Source organism: Pinus tabuliformis, chromosome 6 (assembly GCF_031772625.1).
Source record: "Pinus tabuliformis cultivar Carrire ecotype Pingquan chromosome 6, CPIR1, whole genome shotgun sequence".
Classification (NCBI taxonomy): domain Eukaryota; kingdom Viridiplantae; phylum Streptophyta; class Pinopsida; order Pinales; family Pinaceae; genus Pinus; species Pinus tabuliformis.
This window is the reverse complement of record NC_142292.1, coordinates 1,080,134,205-1,080,154,082: the sequence shown is the minus strand read 5'-3', so window position 1 is coordinate 1,080,154,082 and position 19,878 is coordinate 1,080,134,205. Positions and strand designations below refer to the sequence as shown.

At 39.8% G+C, this 19,878-nt stretch overlaps 1 pseudogene; it reads right to left on the bottom strand.

The window, feature by feature from the left end:
- LOC149262658 (uncharacterized) overlaps window positions 1-18,281 on the bottom strand; it is a 33,931-nt pseudogene extending 15,650 nt beyond the window's left edge.
- Between the last annotated feature and the right edge of the window lie 1,597 nt (window positions 18,282-19,878).

Here is a 19,878-nt window from a genome sequence, read left to right as displayed (position 1 = left end):
ATGCCTTGGCTATGTTGGGAATCATTGTTCTCGATGGTGTGCATTTGTTTCACGCATAAAGGGAGTTCTCTTAACCTTGACCTTATGTTGTCTAGTAATTATGTTATGACCATGATTATGTTGATGTTAATATATGTATACATGTATGTATGTGTTGATGGTCCTGGACCCACAAACATGTCAAGGGATCTCCCCAGTAAGAAGTACCAACTAGACCTCAGACCGTTTGGTGTAGGAGTCCCAATAGTGGGTCGTACGGTATCACCTTGACTGCGATGGTGTGCGGAGGCAAGTAAGATGTCCCTGTTGGTATTAAGGGTGTGACATATGTAGTAAGTCAAGGAAGGTGCATGAGCGGTTCTAACACACAAGGGGTGAGGTGAGTGTGCCCCTTGGAAACCTGTGAAAGCATGGTGTTAAGAAGGGAACACATGAGCAAAGATGCATCACAAACTGGAAAGCAAGTGAGCTAGAAATCAAAAGTGATGGTTACACCAATAGCACATTTCCGTAAGATTCATACATACATATACATAAAATATCCATACATGCATGTGTAAGGAAACATATACATATATCGTTTAGATTAAACAAGATAGCTAAAATACAATATGAGATATGCATGAAACGTGATGGCTCTGTTATATTAAGAGTGAAAGTTCTAGTCATATAATACAACCATGACCAACCAGTAGTTCTAACAATAGAATGTTATAGTCACTACCACCTGCTCCTCCAAAGAGATATATTAGCTATGCACAGTGGAGAAACCAAGGCTCATTACAATACTATCCAAGATTTCTTTAAGACACTCCTATTCGAAGCTTGGCTGAACAAAAGCCTATACAATGAGTTATGAGGGACTATATATAGAAAAGGGTGGGGTGGCCCTTGACATTCCCCTTTGTGATTGTTCACCTACCCTCATGACTCTTCAACTACTCTATGACTGTTACATTCAACTATCAACACTTGAACTTCCACTTGACAAGATGTTACATACAATTTGCACATGTACCCATGTGAGACAAAATACGCTTTATCAAGCCATGCAAAACATCACTAACACTCACACTGTTGTGGTAAGACCAACTCTTCGACATCCTTGCGATGATGGACGGTGGCAAATTAATGCCAATCTTGGTTGTTTGTGATGGTGTCCATGTGATCAATGGTGACATCCTATTGAAAGAGAACTCTTGCCTCCGTTTCATCCGGGCACACTAATATGGCCCCTCTGTCCAACTCATTTGATAACATGCACACCATCGTCTTGAGTGTGGCTGGACCAGCAACATACTGATGCATAATGTCTATGCTGATCTCTAAGTGTGTGTTGGTGACCATGCACATCAACTTGTCAAAGTACATGTTTAGCTCCAGTCGGCCTTGCTTCTTGTCTTCACCTCAGTGAGTGTGCCAAATGGATGAGATTGCATGCGTGCGCACAATGAAATGCATGCTGCTGAATTTCCTTGCATGCGATCAACAACACTGCTCACCTTATCTACTTCGTGCCAGCTATTGGGATGGATCTATAACTTGTATGGGTGCAGTTTCATCTGTCTGTGCATGTTGCGCCCCCTGTTGTACCTGTTCCTATTGCAACTCATTCTCTTGTTTTTGCATTTCTCGTTCTTCCTTGAGTTTCCGCTTCAGCACATGCAATTCCTTCTCTATTCCTCGCTTTGCCTTCACGCGATCTTCATGTTGTTCCGTCGCCTCATAGCTTCAATCTCCAAAATTTCTTTCGCTACGAGTGGATTTTCTTTGAATTTGCAGCTTTTCTTTGACTTTGTGTTGTCAACAACCTTCCTCTTGCATTTGTTGCGTGTAGGTGTGCTTCCTTCAGCTACTACTGATGGTACTTCTTCCTATGATGTCGTTTCCATTCACCTTGATATCCTTGTTCATGAACAACTTGATGTCTTCGTGGATAGGAAAGTTCATAGACACTTTATTGAGTGCATCCCAATTGTGCTCTTAGTGGTGTATTTTACTCTGGTCTCCTGGAAGCCATTGTACTTGTGTTGTTGGGAGGCAGACGACACCTGTGATACCTGGAGACATAGAAACACTCATGGCAAGCAATCTGTCAGTTGAAAACCAAAAAAAACTAGAGGACTGACATGCAACATACTTGTGTGACTGTCTATGAATATTGCGCAATTTTCACCGGGAGGTTGGGAGACTAACTGCCAAGACTGCAAATGACACAGTTTGGGTCATCAGGAGACTAAATGATTGCTGGAAATGCATAATGGACAGTCCAGCATGACCTGCTGAGGAATGAAACTGCACAAAACGCAATGTCAGTCAGCAGTGACTTGCAACCAACAAACTACATTGCATAGTTTCTAGGGCCAACAGGACACTGCCTCCAAGAATTGCACAATGCAAGCCTGGAGGTTGGTGCTAGGCCAGAATTACACAATTTCTGGAGGGAAGGTAGAGCCTGCGCTTCCAGAAATGTACGGTGCTAGCCTGGCAAGGCACAATTCAAGCCAAGGTAGCCTAGACTCACCGACGGGCGACTGAAAACATGAGAAGTATGAATGCATGGTGAAACTGAGTGTAAACAAGAGTGAACGATCATGCATGCAAACAATGAGTGTAGGATTTAGAAAACGAGAAAACATGCATGTGTGTGAAGCGAGTCGTTGCAAAAACAGTGTCATGCATGCAACAATAGTGAGATGCGAACGAAAACAGAAATAATGCTTCTACATGCTAAGATACATCAAAACGATAGCAAGCGCTCACTGAAATCAAGCAGACAACACTCACACAAAGAGAAACACAAAAAGCGATAGAAACGAAGCGCAAGACATGAAAAGAGGGCTTACCCTGAAACAACTGAGTTGAATGTGCCAACGACTCCTAGATGAAATGTGGGATGTCAGAGCTATAAGGTCAATGTGAGGAATGAGCTCTGCACTGTCTGGTTGATGAGTTTTGATAAGATCGAGGTTATGATGCACATGTCATAAAGCTGGGAAAAGCAACACTTCATGGGAGGTCTTTGAAATGATCCTTGCATGTAACCTCCAGCTGCTAAAAATAGATCCCTAAATATATGGATGCCTTTGCATGTTGCCTTGGGAAAAGCAGTCCATGCATGAAAATCCGTTTTTCTCGGTCCTGGAGGGAACCGGTCAACCTAAAGGCACATGCATCAGTCTACGAGTGTGGGATGAAAATCTGTGTTGTTCCTAGGATGAGTAGAGCTGGCTGTCCTAGAGGGATTGCGTAATTTCTGGGAGGAACAGGTGACTGTCTCCTAGGATTGCGTAATTTCTGGGCTGAGCAGCTGTCCTGGGTCAGATTACGCAATTTTCTCAAGGAATCTTGTCTGAATGCATTGCACAATTTCTAATCCCAATAGGATGCCTAACTGATTTGTGCAATTTATGCTAGCTATTGGGTTGGATGTACCAAAGGGATTGCGCAATTTCTAGGACCAGCGGGTGACTACTGCCCAGAGTTGCACAATTTCTGGGCTGAGTAGCTGTCATGGGATGAATTGCGCAATTTTTTAGAGGAATATTGTCAGGAATAATTGGGAAATTCTGGAGCCCAGCTGGCATGTCCAGCTGGGTTTGTGAAATTTCTGGAGGGAAGGTTGGTTCCACTCCAGAATTGCGCAATTCCCAGAAGGAGTTTCTCCGCCAGCAACTCACAGTAAGTCTGGAAAGAAGCTTGTGAAGGAGATGGAACAAACATGCATGCACAGGCTGGCAAGACTCTATGAAATAGTTGAAGCCTATGTGCTTGACAGTGCAAGACATGTTGTTGAGGATGGTCAGTAGGGGGGCTCCAAAATGAAGCTAGGGAAAAATTTTGGAGGGTGGTTGTAGCTGCTACAACACTTGGCAACACACTGGTAGAACTCCAACTCTATGAATGGACCTTGTTCATGAAAAACAAGTCTAACACCTCCGGAAGTATTGTTAAGTTCTCTGTTCGTCTTGGTTTCCACACTTGCTTGATTGTAAGATGTAGCATCTACCAGGCTCTTGGTCGGTCAACACACATTCCAAGCCAATCCAACACAATGATTTCAGTTGGAGATGAGGAGTATATTGGTGCACAAGTCATATGAGTGAGTTTTAGTTTCATCTCTGGTGTTGCTTCACTGCCAGCGGGCCTAGACAGTACCTCGGCGGAATCATGCGCGAAGACAAGCATCGCTCTGCTTGCCAGCGAGCCTGGTCAGTATCTCGACGGAGTTACTTGTATCAACCCTCTGTGCAGGAAGCCTTTCTCTTCTTTCGCCTTATTCATTTTTCATTTTTTTTCAAACATTTTTCACATTTTCATTTTTTTTCAAACTTTTTTCACATTTTCATTTTTTTCATTTTTTCATAACTGTGCATAACACTTATTCATTTCAGAGGCGGAAGAGGGATCTCCAATTATTGAGAGAAGAAGAGGTTGTTCCTTCAGAGAAGTAGTTTATATATACCTATGACGTGCTTGTTAAGGTTTTCCCCCTCACTTTACTCTACTTGACTGAGCTTACAAGGATTAACCCAAAAACAACCGACTAGACTAGGTGACACTAGTTAGCACACAAGTGTTGTGTTTTCACCAAGGTTCACTTCGAACAATACGTATTTTCCATTGATGTATCATGGACTGAAAGTAACAAGTTCTTCATGAGAGAGTGGACAATAGATAACCAAATGTTAATAGTTGTACAAGTCCTCTTGTACTTTACCCAGGCTTGTTTCAAGAGTCGCACACAGTCCATGTGAAACTAACCTATGAACAAAAACAAGCAAACAAAACAAAATGCAAAGCAAGAAGAAAAAGAAAATGTGTATGAAAAGCGAGTAAGAAAACACACAAGAAAGCAAGCAAACACACAAAGAAAGAAGCAAACATGCATGCAGGCAAACAACTCAAAGCAAATACTACTCCTGCTCATAAGCTAATAGTGCATGGGTCATCTCACGTGAAGAGATACTTCCAATGCAGCCACCGATGCATTGGTCGATCCATGTTGGTGAAGGCATGGTTCACGAACATCACAGTTGCGCAAAGCATCAAGCATGAAAGATATAACAATGAAGACGTACACACTCCGAGCTTACAAGCACCCACAAAACAAAAATGAGTGAAAGCGCATGACATGCACTCTATGGACTTGCCATGGTGTTGTGCTAGAAGTGTGCAAATATTGAGTGTATGTATTCTCTTGACTGTGATATGCAAGAAAACGTGAGAAAGGTAGACCACTTACATTGTGCAAGTGTGCTTGCTGTGTAAGATTCCTCCAATGCATGAGCAATGGGATTGTGTAGTTCAAGTGGAGGAAGTGAAATCTGAGTGTTAGATTGATCTTGAATACAAATCAGAGAGTGATGAGGAGCCTTGCATGTTTTAACAATTTCCTGATCAGAAGCGAAACCAACCTCAGGACAATGAGGTCCTGACATAACCATCAGCCCGGGCTGAAGTGCCTCGACAATCTACTAGGTTTCGACTTCGTCGATGGATAGATAAACGTAGACTAGTGGCTTAGATAGACTAAGAACAAGTGAATGAACATCTTGATCAGATGAAGAAGTAGAGAGATCATGACAACCAAGATCAGAAAATCTAGGATGTTCGTCGACATCCTCATGATTTGATGAATCAGGTAGAGGGGTATATGAGAAGCAAGGATGTTCACCCTCGGTGTTTTCAGAAATGACAGATGACAGATTGGACCGATTTTCAGAGGAAGATGTGTCTTCTCCACAATGTAATGACAAACTAACATCCGACGTGTCCTGTGAATGATTGGAAGTAGAAACATCTAGAAATGAGTTTTCACAGGGGAAATCAGTAGTGGATGAGGCGCAGTTGGGAGGGAGTCATCCTTCACTGCGGGTTCTTCTTTAAATTCCCACACACACTCATCGTGAATGATGGTGAAAGTTGGCTGCATAGTACCAACTCCGTTGACAACTTTATCCTCGTTCACAGTAGGTGAGGAGTTCGGAATGGAAGAACACGAGACAGTAAAATCTGGAGGATCAACAGAATGTAGGGACGAAGGTTGAGAGAATGAATCCACATGACAACCAGCAAGATTGCAAGCCAAATCTGTGCAGATATCAGGAGTAGGTGGGGTGGGAGGATGTGATAGTTAAATAGATATGTGTGCATGTTCTCCCACATCACTCTGCGGTGGTAGAGCTGTTTGATGAGGCGAAGGCAGATAGTCACTTGTGACAGCAACTATGGCTGCTTGTGATTGCGCAGTTCCATCACCGGAGTATGAGCGGGATTTGAGTGACTTCAGGAATTTCAGATTTTCAGATATGTGAAGAAGATACCCAAATATTCCCTTAAGAAATTCCCAATCAATTTCATCTTCGAGAAATCAATATGCAAGATTACAAAAGCATGTGCGAAACTGTTCAACATATTCATCGCGTGCTTTTTGTAATTTCAGAATTTCTTTATCGAGTGCTTTACAGTTAAAGTGATTGAAAGCATGGTCTATCTCTGCAACCATATGAGCAAGAGAATGAATAGATTTTTCAGGTAGCATGGCACACGAGTGAAATGGGTGCCCTTGAAGCGTGTAGATGAACAACGCGCAAGTAATGTATTATTCAAAGATTCCATGTCTTTCGCATGAGCCTACAACACCGACCGCATGCCTAACCAAGGCTACATGGCCTCCACCATCATATTTTTTATGTGACAAGTTATCCAAGAGCTCTTCCAAGATTTCAAAGTCGTTTCCATAAGACATACACTCCGGAAGAGAAAATTTGTAGTTAGTCATGATAGATATGCAGAGATTCAAAATAGTTGTGAGGACTCAGCTTGTCATCTCGCCATCCTTCCAGCGCCAAAATATTGATGGTGCTGGACCCGCCAACATGTCAGGGGATCTCCCCAGTAAGAAGTCCCAACTAGACCTCAGACTGTTTGGTGTAGGAGTCCCAGCAGTGGGTTGTACGGTATCGCCTTGACTGCGATGATGCGTGGAGGCAAGTAACATGTCCCTGTGAGTAGCAAGGGTGTGACATATGCAATAAGTCAAGGAAGGTTCATGAGCAGTTATAACACACGGGGGGTGAGGTGAGTGAGCCCCTTGGAAACCTGTGAAAGAACATAGTTAAGAAGAGAACACATAAGCAAAGATGCATCACAAACTAGAAAGAAAGTGAGCTAGCAATCCAAAGTGATGGTTAAACCAACAACACATTTCTGTAAGATTCATACATACTTATACAGAAAATAGCCATACATGCATGCATAAGAAAACATATACATATATCTTTTAGAGTAAACAAGATAGATGAAATAAAATACGAAATATGCATGAAACATGTTGGCTCTATTATCTTAAGAAGTGAAAGTTCCATTAATACAATACAACCATGACCAACCACTAGTTCCGATAGCGAACGTTATAGTCACTGCCGCCTGCTCCTCCAAAGAGATATACTAGCTCTGCATTGTGGAGAAGCCAAGTCTCGTTACAATATTGTCCAAACTTTCTCTAAGATACTCCTATTTGAAGCTTCATTGACAAAAAGCCTATACAATAATTTATGAGGGATTATATATAGAAAAGGATGGGGTGACCCTTGACATTCCCCTTTGTGACTATTCACCTACCCTCATGAATCTTCAACTACTCTATGATTGTTACATTCAACTATCGACACTTGAACTTCCACTGGACAAGATGTTACATACAATTTGCACATGTAGCCATGTGAGACAAAATAGGCTTGAGCAAGCCATGCAAGACATCACTAACACTCAGATCGTTGTGGTAAGACCAACTCTTTGACATCCTTGCAATGATCAACAGTGGCAAATTGATTCCAAGCTTGGTCGTCCATGATGGTCTCTATGTGCTCAATTGTGACATCCTACTAAAAGTGAACTCTTGCCTTCGTTGCATCTAGGTACACTGATATGGCCCCTCTATCCAACTCATTTGATAGCATGTGCATCATCGTCTTGAGTGTGGCTGGACTAGAAACATACTGATGCATAGTGTCTGTGTTGATCTCCAAGTGTGTGCTGGTGACCATGCACATCAACTTGTCGAAGTACATGTTAAGCTCCAGTCAAACTTGCTTCTTGTCTTCACCTCGGTGAGTCTGCTAAATGGGTGGGATTGCATGCATGCACACAATGACATGCATGCTGCTGAATTCCTTGCATGTGATCAATGACACTGCTCACCTTGTCTGCTTTGTGTCCGCTGCTAGGATGGATCAATAACTTGTACAGGTGCAGTTTCATCTGTCTGTGCATGTTGCACCCCCTACTGTACCTATTCCTGTTGCAACCCATTCTCTTGTTTGTGCAACTCTCGTTCTTCCTCGAGTTGCCACTTCAGCACATGCAACTCCTTCTCTATTTCTCTCTCTAACTTCGTGTGATCTTCGTGTCGTGCCGTCACCTCATAGCTTCAATCTCCAAATCTGCTTTCGTCACGAGTGGATTTTCTTTGAATTCGCAGCTTTGCTCCGACTTTGTGTTGTAAACAACGTTCCTCTTGCCTTCATTGCGTGCAGGTGTGCTGCCTTCTGTTGCTGCTGATGGTGCTGCTCACTGTGATGTTGTTTCCATTCACCTTGATATCCTTTTCCATGAACAACTTGATGTCTTCGTGGATAGGCAAGTTCATAGATACTTGATCGACTGCATCCCCAGTTGCGCTCTTAACGGTGTGTTTGAATCTGCTCTCCTAGAAGCCATTGTACCTGTGCTGCTGGGAGGTAGATGACACCGGTGATGCCTGGAGAGATAGTAACACTCATGGAAAGAAATGTGTTAGTTGAAAACCAAATTAAACTGGAGGAGTGACATGCAACATACCTGTGTGACTGTTTGTGAAGATTGTGTAATTTTCACTGGGAGGCTGGGAGACTGACTGCGAAGACTGCAGATGACATAGTTCAGGTTGTTGGGAAATTGAATGACTACTGGAACTACACAATGGACAGTCCAGCCTAACCTGTTGAGGTCTGAAACTGCGCAATACACAATTTCAGTCAACAATGACATGCAACTAGCAAACTACACTGTGCAGCTTTTGCAGCCAGCGGGACACTGCCTCCAAGAATTATGCAATGCAAGCCTGGAGGTCAGTGCTAGGCCAGAATTATGCAATTTCTAGAGGGAAGGCAGAGCCTCCACTTTCGAAAATGCATAGTGCTAGCCAGGCAAGGCACGGTCCGAGCCAAGGCACCCCAGATCTGCTGATGGGTGACTAGAAACTTAAGAAGTTTGAATGCATGGTGAAACTGAGTGTAAAGAAGAGTGAATGATCATGCATGCAAACAGTGAATGCAAGATTCAGAAATGGGAAAACATGCATGTGTGTGAAGCGAGTCATCGCAATGACCACCGTAGGTGAAAACATAGTGTCATGCGTGCGACATCAGTGAGATGCGAATGAAAACTGAAATGGTGCTTCTACAAGCTAACATACATCAAAATGACAGAAAGTGCTCATTGAAATCAACACTCACACAAAGTGAAACAAAAAAGCGATAGAAACATAGTGTAAGACATGAAAAGAGGGATTACCCTGAAACAACTGAGGTGAATGTGCTGACGACTCCTAGATGCAATGTGGGATGTCAGAGCTGCAAGTTTGATGTGAGCAATGAGCTCTGCAGTGTCCGGTTTATGAGTTTTGATAAGATCGAGGTTATGATGCACATGCCACAAATCTAGGAAAAGAGACACTTGGCAGGAGGTCTCTGAAATGATCCTTGCATGTAACCTCCAATTGCTAAAAGTAGATCCCTAGATCTAGGGATGCCTTTGCATGCTGCCTTGGGAAAAGCAGTCCATGCATGCAAATCAGTTTTGATCAGTCCCGAAGGGAATTAGTCAACCTAAAGGCACATGCATCGGTCCGCGAGCCTAGGATGAAAATGTACAATGTTCCTGGGCTGAGCAAAGATGGATGTCCCAAAGGGATTGCACAATTTCTGGGAGGAACAGGTGACTATCTCCCAAGATTGTGCAATTTCGAGGCTGAGTAGCTCTCTTGGGTTAGATTGCACAATTTTCTCAAGGAAGCCTATCTGATTGCATTGCGCAATTTCTGAGCCCAACAGGCTACCTGACTAATTTACGCAATCTCTACTAGCTGCTGGACTGGATGTCCCAAAGGGATTACACAATTTCTGGGAGCAACGGGTGAAAACTACCCAAAATTCTGTAATTTCTTCATTGAGCAGCTATCTTGGGATGAATTGCGCACTTTTTGAGAGGAAGACTGTCAGGAAGAATTGCGAAATTTTGGAGCCCAGCTGGCGTGTCCAACTGTGTTTGCAAAATTTCTGGAGGGAAGGTTGGTTCCCCTCCAGAATTGCACAATTCCTAGAGGGAGATTCTCAGCCAGCAACTGACACTAAGTCTGGAAAGAAGCCTGTGAAGGAGATGGAACAAACTTGCATGCACAAGCTGGAAAGACTCTATGAAATAGCTGAAACCTATGTGCATGAAAATGCAAGACATGCTGCTGAGGATGGTCAGTAGGGAGGCTCCAAAACGAAGCTAGGGAAAAATTTTGGAGGGTGGTTGTAGTCGCTACAACAATATGTATGTATGTCATGTCTGACAGGGTCGTCATGGATCATGATTTATTTTATGCTAATGTTTATATTTATATATGTGTATGTATGCATATCGTTGTCTGACAGGATCATGATTGTTGATGCTAATGTTTATATGTATATATGTGTGTATGTATGTCATTTTCTGACATGATCATGATTGTTTTATGCTAATGTTTATGTTTATGTATCTATGTATCTATGTATCTATGTCATTGTCCGACAAGGTTTTCAGGGATCATTCTTGTGGAGGAATGATCACTTATGCAGGTGAATGGCATGACAAAGTTCCTGGTCTTATGGGAATTAAGTGGAAGAGTAGTCATGACAAATATTAGTATCATGTGGTTATGAGTTGATATTATCTTATTATATGATGTCTATGTTATGGATAGGCTATACCGAAGGATACATCAGTGAAATGAAAGCAGTGAGATCCACGACATGCTAAGATAAGCATGGATGGTAGAGAGACACTGAAAGCAAGGTTGCTTGGTAGAGACAATGTGGTTTTGGATGTGTGGTACTATTGTTGTGCATATATTGTGTACGTTGTACATGTTTCATTTGTGATTTTGTGCATATGTGGTGTTGTGTATATATAGTGTGTGTACATGTTGTTATGCAATGTTATGTACAGGGTGGTACAAATAGTGTTGTGTGAATATCACCTATGTAGTGTTGGGCATAGATGGTGCTATGTACATGTTGGATATGCAGTGTTGTGTGCATATAGTGTTGTGCACATGTTGAATATGTAGTGTTCTGTACACAGGGTGCTATGTACATGTTGTATATGCAGTGCTATGTACATATGGTTTTGTGTGCATGTTGTACATATGGTGCTATGTACATATGGTGTTTTGTGCATGATTATACAAGTGGTGTTACGAGCATGTGGTGCTGTGTACATGTTGTACATATGGTGCTATGTGCAGGTGGTGCTGTGTATATATCGTGCATATGGTGCTGTGTACATGTGGTGTTGTGTACAAGTGCATGTGGTGTTGTGTACGTCTGACATTGTGTACACGTTGTACAAGTGGTACGATGTACATGTGGGATTGTGTACACGTTGTGCATGTGGTTTCATGTACATGTCATGTTGTGCACACATTGTGCAGGTGGTGCTTTGTACAAGTGGTAATATGTACATGTTACACAAATGGTGCTAGTGTACTATGGTATTATGTTAATTTCGTACATAATGTGTTGTGGGCATGCATTACTATGTATGTGCATTGTGTAGTCGTGGTATCGTGACATGTGGATTTGTTGTATTGTACTATCTGCATGTATATGTATTGTATTGTACATTTGGTGTAGGTGTATGTATGTGTTGTGTTGTACACTTGGTGTAGGTGTATGAGTTGTATGTCACGTGTAGGTGCATGTATTACATGGTGTTGTATGTCGTGTATGGTTATATGTGTGTGATGCACATTATGTGTATGTGCACATGGTTGAGGAGAACACACTAGGTGTTTGTCGGGTGTGGAAATCTATCAAGTGTGCATACGAAATAAGGACACAGGTAGAAGCTAAGGATTGATTAAAGGATACGTATTAGTGTTTTATTTAAGTTTCACTATGCATGTGATTTATGATTCTGGTTTATGATGATTACATTTGATGTATGATTCTGGTTTATGATGGTTATATGTGATTTATGATTTTTTCCTATGATGGTTGTGTTTTGAGCTAACCTGATGTGATATGTTTATACATGATAATTTGGTAAAAGATGCTAGTTTGACTTGTTGTGACAGGAAGTGAACAAAATTGCAAGTGTACCTTATTGATGGACCACCAATGAGATATGATTTGAAGTTATTTCAATTTGTTTTGAATCTAATGGAAATTATGTGCTTGGTATAAGAAAGCATGAAATGCTCGATTGGGTGGTTGAAATTGACTACAAGAATTAGCAACGTCAGTAAAAGGAATTGGAATAGGCAACAATGTGTTGGTAAGTCATTCAGGAGTAGGGCCATTCTGGGACACTGGTACCCAATAGTGTCCATTGATTTCCATGATAATGCTATGATCGGTATGATGGTTTTGAGGCAGGTATATGACTTGGTTGTTTGACCTTCCGATGCGACGAAGTGTTGCCAAGGGATGGATCGCCCAGGATAGGGGATGTTGGGGAACTTAGAAGGTGAGTGACTGCATGGAAGGGGGTGGATGGATTGCATGAGGGACTATGTAGTAGAGAATGGAAGGGGGTGGATGGATTGCATGAGGGACTATGTAGCAGAGAATGGAAGGGCGGGGATATATTTGTTTGGGTCATCAGCATTTCCAGATGCAACTAGATGCACAATGGAAGTGTGCCTTGGAACAATGAGCCAATAAATGTTCAATGAGAGGAGAAGTGGCACAGGATTATAGCGCTAGACATTGGATGCATATTTGACCTCGCAGTGGATTCTGGACTTATTGGGAAGGAGGTGAATCCTAGTATTACTTTGAGGGTGGTGTGATCCTCTGGATTCACTTTTTGCGGATGTAGGCATAATATCATTTTATTTGCTGGTTGAGAAAATGCGAATATGTGCGTATATGTGTATTATTGTAAATATTGTATCGAGCTGGATTTATAAACCTCCATAGACAGTATGATTTTTTTTGGGTGAAGAAAATGTGTATGTGTGTATACGTGGTTATTATTGTAAATACCATAAGGAGTTGTGTTATAAAGCTCCAGTAAACAATATGTTTGTCATGTATTAGCAGATGCTCATTGTAAATATTACAACGAGCTATGTTATAAATCTCCATGGGTAGTATGTTTCATTTTTAGCAGTCTTGTTAGTTATAAGTGGCATTGAACACCGAGGATGGTGTTCCCCCAAGGGGGAGGGTTATGTAACAACCCTGGTTAAAAATTCATGTAAAAAAATATAAGACCACGGTTGATGGGACACGTATTCCAAGTTGAATGGTGTGCAAGAAATCCTAGTGTGGGTGTTAATTTGGTTTATTATGGCTAAGAAAATTGGCAAAGGTAATGGAAAAGGATTTGGAAAGACAAAATGGAAATTTTGGCACATTTATTTATGAAAATAATGGAAATTAGAAGAAAAGGAAGGTGAAAGGTCAGACCTAGTCTTGGAGTTAGTTTTTGGTTTATTAGTCTTGTCATCATGTGTTTAATGACAAGGCTTCTGAGGATTAGTTGGCAAGTTTTTTCTTAGGTTTTTCATTGGATCAAGAAAGGAAAATAAGGAAAGAGGAAGGAAGAAGCAAGCAAGGAAGAGCAGGATCAAGCAGCTACAACACTATTATTTGCAAGTATCGATTTTCATGTGTGTTTTCCTTGCTAGATTTGGAATGCATGGTACTGCGTGTGGTTTTTTTTCTTTTATGGCATGGGTTTTTCCAGGTGTGACAGTGTTTTCAGCCTAGCCTTGCCATTTTCGGATAACCTTGATGAGATGGGTTCTCATACTTCAGCTGAGCTAGATTGCCAAATGGCTTTGAAGCTGAGTGAGGTAGATCTCCAAATGAAAAATACATGCCCTACTAGTCCATTAACTAGACTGTGGATCACAGTAAAGCGACTGGCCTAGTAAACCCTGAGCCAGACTGTGGTTTACGGTAAAGCCAATATTGTGTGCCTTGGTGGGCCTAGGAATCCTTGCGATGAATGGCGGGATATACGGTAAAGCCAAGATGTGGATTTCTCTCCGTTGGGCCTAGTAGTCCTGGGATGGTATGTCCAGTAAGTCCTGGAGAGTGGGTCTCGGTGTAGGGCCTAGTAATCCCTGGATCAGACTATGGATTATGGTAAAGCCTGAGAGACTAGGAGGCATTAAAATTCCTCATAGTGTAGGTGGAGAGTTCCAATAGAATCCATGCTTGTTTGGTTTTTTTTGGTTGGTTATGAGTCTCAAATTCAAGCTTGGAATATGGCATGGGGGTGATTGGATGAAGAGAGATTTGGCTCAGCCAATCTATGGTCGGGTGGAATGTGGTAGCCCCATCCCCCGTTGGTTTCTACATTCATTAATGAGAAATTCATTCCCTTGGTTTTTCTTGTGTAAATGTACTGGTCTATATGTGGATTATATGGCTGATGTATTCATGGTATTTCTATTATTATGTTGTTGGTTATGAGCATGTATTCTGACATTGATGATGTGATGTATGGCTCTCCTCATGTTTCTATTTGTAAACGAATAAACAATGCATTTATTACCTAATACATGATAATGTATTAAATGATATAAGGGAACAATGCTTCTTAGTGATTCTCAGATAGCATGAGACCCATATGCTTAAATCTATTGTTTACACCTGTAGTTTGCATTGATGCCAAGTGTTTGACAGAATGTCAATCCCAGTTGGGGATTGTCAGGCCTTGTATTGGAGTTAGTTTTTGGTTTATTAGTCTTGTCATCATGTTTTTAATGGATTCCAAAAGTTACAACAAGTTTTGGGAAATGGCCAAAATTCTGGGCTTGAAAAGTTCCTTAAATTCCGCGGACTCTAGCATAGGTCTGCTGGAACTAGTCCTTGGATGCAAACATGTAGGCTTGTGGGAGCGTCCAAATCTCTCTAGACACTAGCATGCCCATAGCATGGGAGCATCTAGACGTTTAATATCTTAAAAAATTAGTGGGACCTTGGGGCATGCTACCTATGTGATTGGGATGGCTCTTGAGAGTTTTGTTGTTGATGTGGGAGGTATGCTTGATGTGTTTCCATCGATTCCACTTCCTTAAGGTCACCTATGAGGTTGAATAATATCATATTAGCCTCTCATCACATGTTTACCTTGGTTGGCCAGTTACTTGGGTAGACATGGGAGGAGGGTGTTACAACCATGTACACATAATGTACAAATAATATTTTCCATATCACCTATTTCTGCTCCTTTTTTTTCTATACCCAAGCTTCTCTTGCTCCTACTCTTGCATACCTTGTTATTTCTCTTGTTCCTTTGCCATTAATAAAAACAATGCCAACAAGTAGTTTTGTATTGATATTAAGAACTCTCCTTGTCTACAATTTTCCTTATGTCCGCAACTTCTCCCCTTTTAACATCAAGGGTAAAGGGATACCCCACCTAAAATTATGCTTCTCCTTATCTGTAACTCTTCTTTTGTATGAAACTTTTCTTAGCGTCTATAATTCTTCCTCTATTTGCAACTTCTCTTACTAATTTCAAATCTTCCTCCATTTGTAACTTCTCTTAGTGATTACAACTACTCCCCTTGTCTACTACCTCTCCTTATGTTTACATATTCCCCTCCTTTGACATTGGTAAAGGGTTATTCTTAGTTATGGCTATAATTTCTTCTCCTCAGATGTTATCAACAAAATGATTACTTGCTCTGATTTCTTACCTTTGCTTTATCTACAAGTAGGCTCCCCTTATCAAGGTTATGTCTATATGTCATTACATGCACCATTTTCTCTTCTGCAGCTCTGCTCTTTAGACTACTCCCCCTATGCTTAAACTTCCTTTTACCTTTTCTTTTAAGGACTACACCCCTTGGGCTTATGCTTCCTTTTTTTCTACAACTTAACTCTTTTAACATGAAATCGATACTGACCCTAAATTAATGCTTCTCCTTATTTGCAACTCTCCTCATTTTTCTTTTCTTGCCAATTGAATTTCACCTTTCAATTCAAATTCAGCTACTAATTCACATCATGCAATCTTTCCATTTCATTATCCTTCTCCTGTAACTCACTCTAAAAATGTTCCCATTTCCTTAATGCAGTATGAGGTGTTGTAGTCTCTCACTTACCTTAAATTTGTCTTTTACTTATGAGCTACTAGGGATATTATTCCCATAGAGAAATTATTCTTTATTTTAATTTCCTTGAGGACATATACATTGTTTGGAGACCTAATTACATTTTATCCCAGCCTTCTTGAACCTGCTTTTCTTATTTCACATCCCTTAGAACGAAATATGAGATCACACCCTTGATTAAATGATTTCATTTACACTTAGTATATTATGCTTTAGACCTTCAACTAACAGAAAATTTTGAGTTTTTGTCCTTCCATCATCAATGTTGATTGTGCCTTTTCCAATTTTCCTTCCTATACCATTATTCCCATGCTGATGTTGCCTTCTTTGACTTCTTTTAGAGATATAAATTTATTTTTATCTCTTGTCATATGCCTTGAACATCCACTATCTATATAACATTTTCTATCTTTGTTTTGAACACAGAGCTAGAACACATTCTTCCTTCTTCTCTTGCTTCCTTATCCATAACTTTATTATTTGATTTTCGTTTATGACATCATCTTCTTATTTTCTTTGGTTTAGAGGCCTCAATGTATTGCCTCTACAATATTGAGTTTTGTGTCCAAAATTATTGCACTCGAAACATTCAACATGATCAAATAAGGGAGCAAATGAATTGTAATTTCTAATACCATTCTCATTAAAACTTCTAGGATTGTTTCTCAAACAAACATTCCTTGAGTTCTTATATGATCCCCTAATATTATTCCTCATATAGTCATTTCTTACATATGATTTGTAATCTATTTCCTTATGACCAAAATTATTGCATGAGAAGCAATAACCATAAAATATATTTCAATACCTAGACGTAAAAGGCATTGTTGGGAAAATTGTTCTGATGGATACATTCATGGGTGTCATCTAGTCCTCACTTCCTTGTGAGGTGTTGCTTTCTTTCATTTAAGGATTATATATCCACTTTTTCTCTCCTTCTTTTCTGTTTTTGTTTTCTTTGATAGATCTTTTGAGAAAATTAACATAGTTTTCAGGTTCCTTTTCTCATTTCTCTTTTGTTGACTTTGAGCTTGATTCTCTCTTACAAATTTTATGATATACAAGACCTATTTTAATAAGAGGAGATATTTAACAACTGAGAATGTTATCTAATAATTCAGTCCTTTTTACAAACATTAGGTTATATTCAAATAAGAAATTTCCTTCTCTAGATCCCTTCTTAAGGATACAACCTATGCTTCCTGCTTCTCACAATTTCTTTCCTTTCCTTTCAATTGAATTATTAGTGTATCCTCTATTTTCTTGGCTTTTTCCAATTTCGTTTTTAGGAGGATGATTGAAACTTCATCAAAATCATAACCTTTCTTTTCGTATTTCAGTAATAGATCCTTCAACTTTTTATTCTTTCTTCCGAGTCATTTTATTTCTTTCAAGATACTAATAAGTTCTCCCAAAAGTTCTACCTCCCCATCAACATCTTCTTCTTTTGAATCTAATACTTGATTCTCCAAGGCCATGATAGCAATTCTTCATGATCGTCATCAAATGCATGTTCATCACTATCTTCTGATGAGCTGCCATCTTCCTTGGAATAGAAACATCTATTGTTGAGAGATCTTCCCTTCTTATTTTCATCCAAATTTCCTTTATTTCTATGTTCTCTTTCATCATCACCACATTAAAATTTTTCATATGGACATTTAGAATAATAATAAAATATTCTACCACACTAAAAATATTTGAATGGTAGCGTACCTTTATATTTTCCAGATCCTCTTTTCAGGTTTCTCACAAATTGAGCTTCTTCTTCATATAACTCAAAGCTTGAATGATTATGGCCCCCATGTCCTTTTGTCTTCTTTATGTCTTTGAAGGATGCTTCCTTTAATCCCAAGTCCTTCTTTCCTATTCTCATCTCATTTGCGTTGAGGATTCCATGTAGTTCATCCATCTTTGTATTTTCCAATTCTTCGATTTCTTCAATAGTTAAAACCTTTGGATTACAACTCAATGGAAGATATCAACACTTTTTGACCAATTACAGGTTCTTCAGTATTTTCACCCAATCCTCTAACAATGTTCACAACTTCATCTACTCAAAGGAAAAAACTTGCAATGTCTTATTCTTCATTCATCTTTAAAATTTCAAATTGCATTTTATGAGTTCGAAGTTTAGCCTTCTTTACCTTTTCATTTCCTTCATAGTTTCTTTGAAGCTTGTTCCAAATTTATTTAGTAGGTTCTGACTACATTACCTTGAGAAATATTGAATCAACAAGACCAATTAGAATGAAATTCGTTACTTTGGAATTATCTACAAAATCCTTTTTCTGTAGAAATTTCCACTGTAGATCAACAGATTATGAAATATACTAAAACACAATACAAGATCTACTTCTACAACACTTCGCGAAAGCTTAATCGAATTGAGCAAGATCAAGAGAACACATGTAATTGAGAATGAGAAATCAATCACACATAACACAAAAGAAATATCATGGGGAAAGCCTCAGCCTAAAACCCCAACTCTGTATTATCATACATGTGGAAATCTTGTTCAAGTTACAAAAAGAATCATCTCTCAAGCTATCCTGCTCTCTCTGCAATCAAACAATACAACTCACAGACTGAATGGACATAGCATATGTCCTCCTCAAGCCCTCCAAGCCTCATATTTCCTTGTGCAATTTTTCTTGGGGTCCAATGATGTCACCTGTGTGAATTGGCCTCATCACACTCAGTAAACCTGAAGAAGTAACTGCGCAATCTTCAAGGAAAGAATTCCTTCTGCATGTAAGGAATATTCACAATGGAATATTCTAGCAATTGATAGTACACTGCCCCTCCATCTGATCTCAACTGGGTCTCTGTCTGAACTGACAAGCATGAGTTATTTATGAAAGAATACTCAGTTATCTGAAGTGCAGTAGTTACATGCATGCAAGCATTGACTAACTGAACCTACATTAATTCAACAAATTGTTTGAATTAATCTAACTAGACTTGACTCAGTTAACTAAGTCAACTAATTACAACTCAAATTACAAATCACTCTTATCTCTTTAACTGATGGATAAATTCCTCAATTAATGGAGAAACTGTTGCATGTCTCCACATAGACTTCAAGTTTGATTTTGCTTAACTAATTAACTCAAGCTGAATTAATTAATTATTTTACAAACTACTGCTAAGATCAAATTCGAATTTTACTTCACTATTTTAGTTTAGGGAATGACTAAAATATGAAGGTATCCCGAAATGCTATTTATAGAATGCTATTTTTAACACTTCCATTTTTCCATCCATTGTTGCTAAGATCAACACTGACTGAACTACTATTTATAACAATTTTATTTTTAGAAATTCTATTTTTAGCATTTCTTGTTGCTATTTTCAACACTCCCTCTCAACAAGAAAGGGGTTATTAGTAACCCTAATCTTGTCTCTGTGGAACTCGAACTTGCATCTTGACAATGCCTTAGTCAAGATATCTGCATCATGTTCCTCGGTCGAAACATACAGCAACAACATGATCCTCTTGACCACAC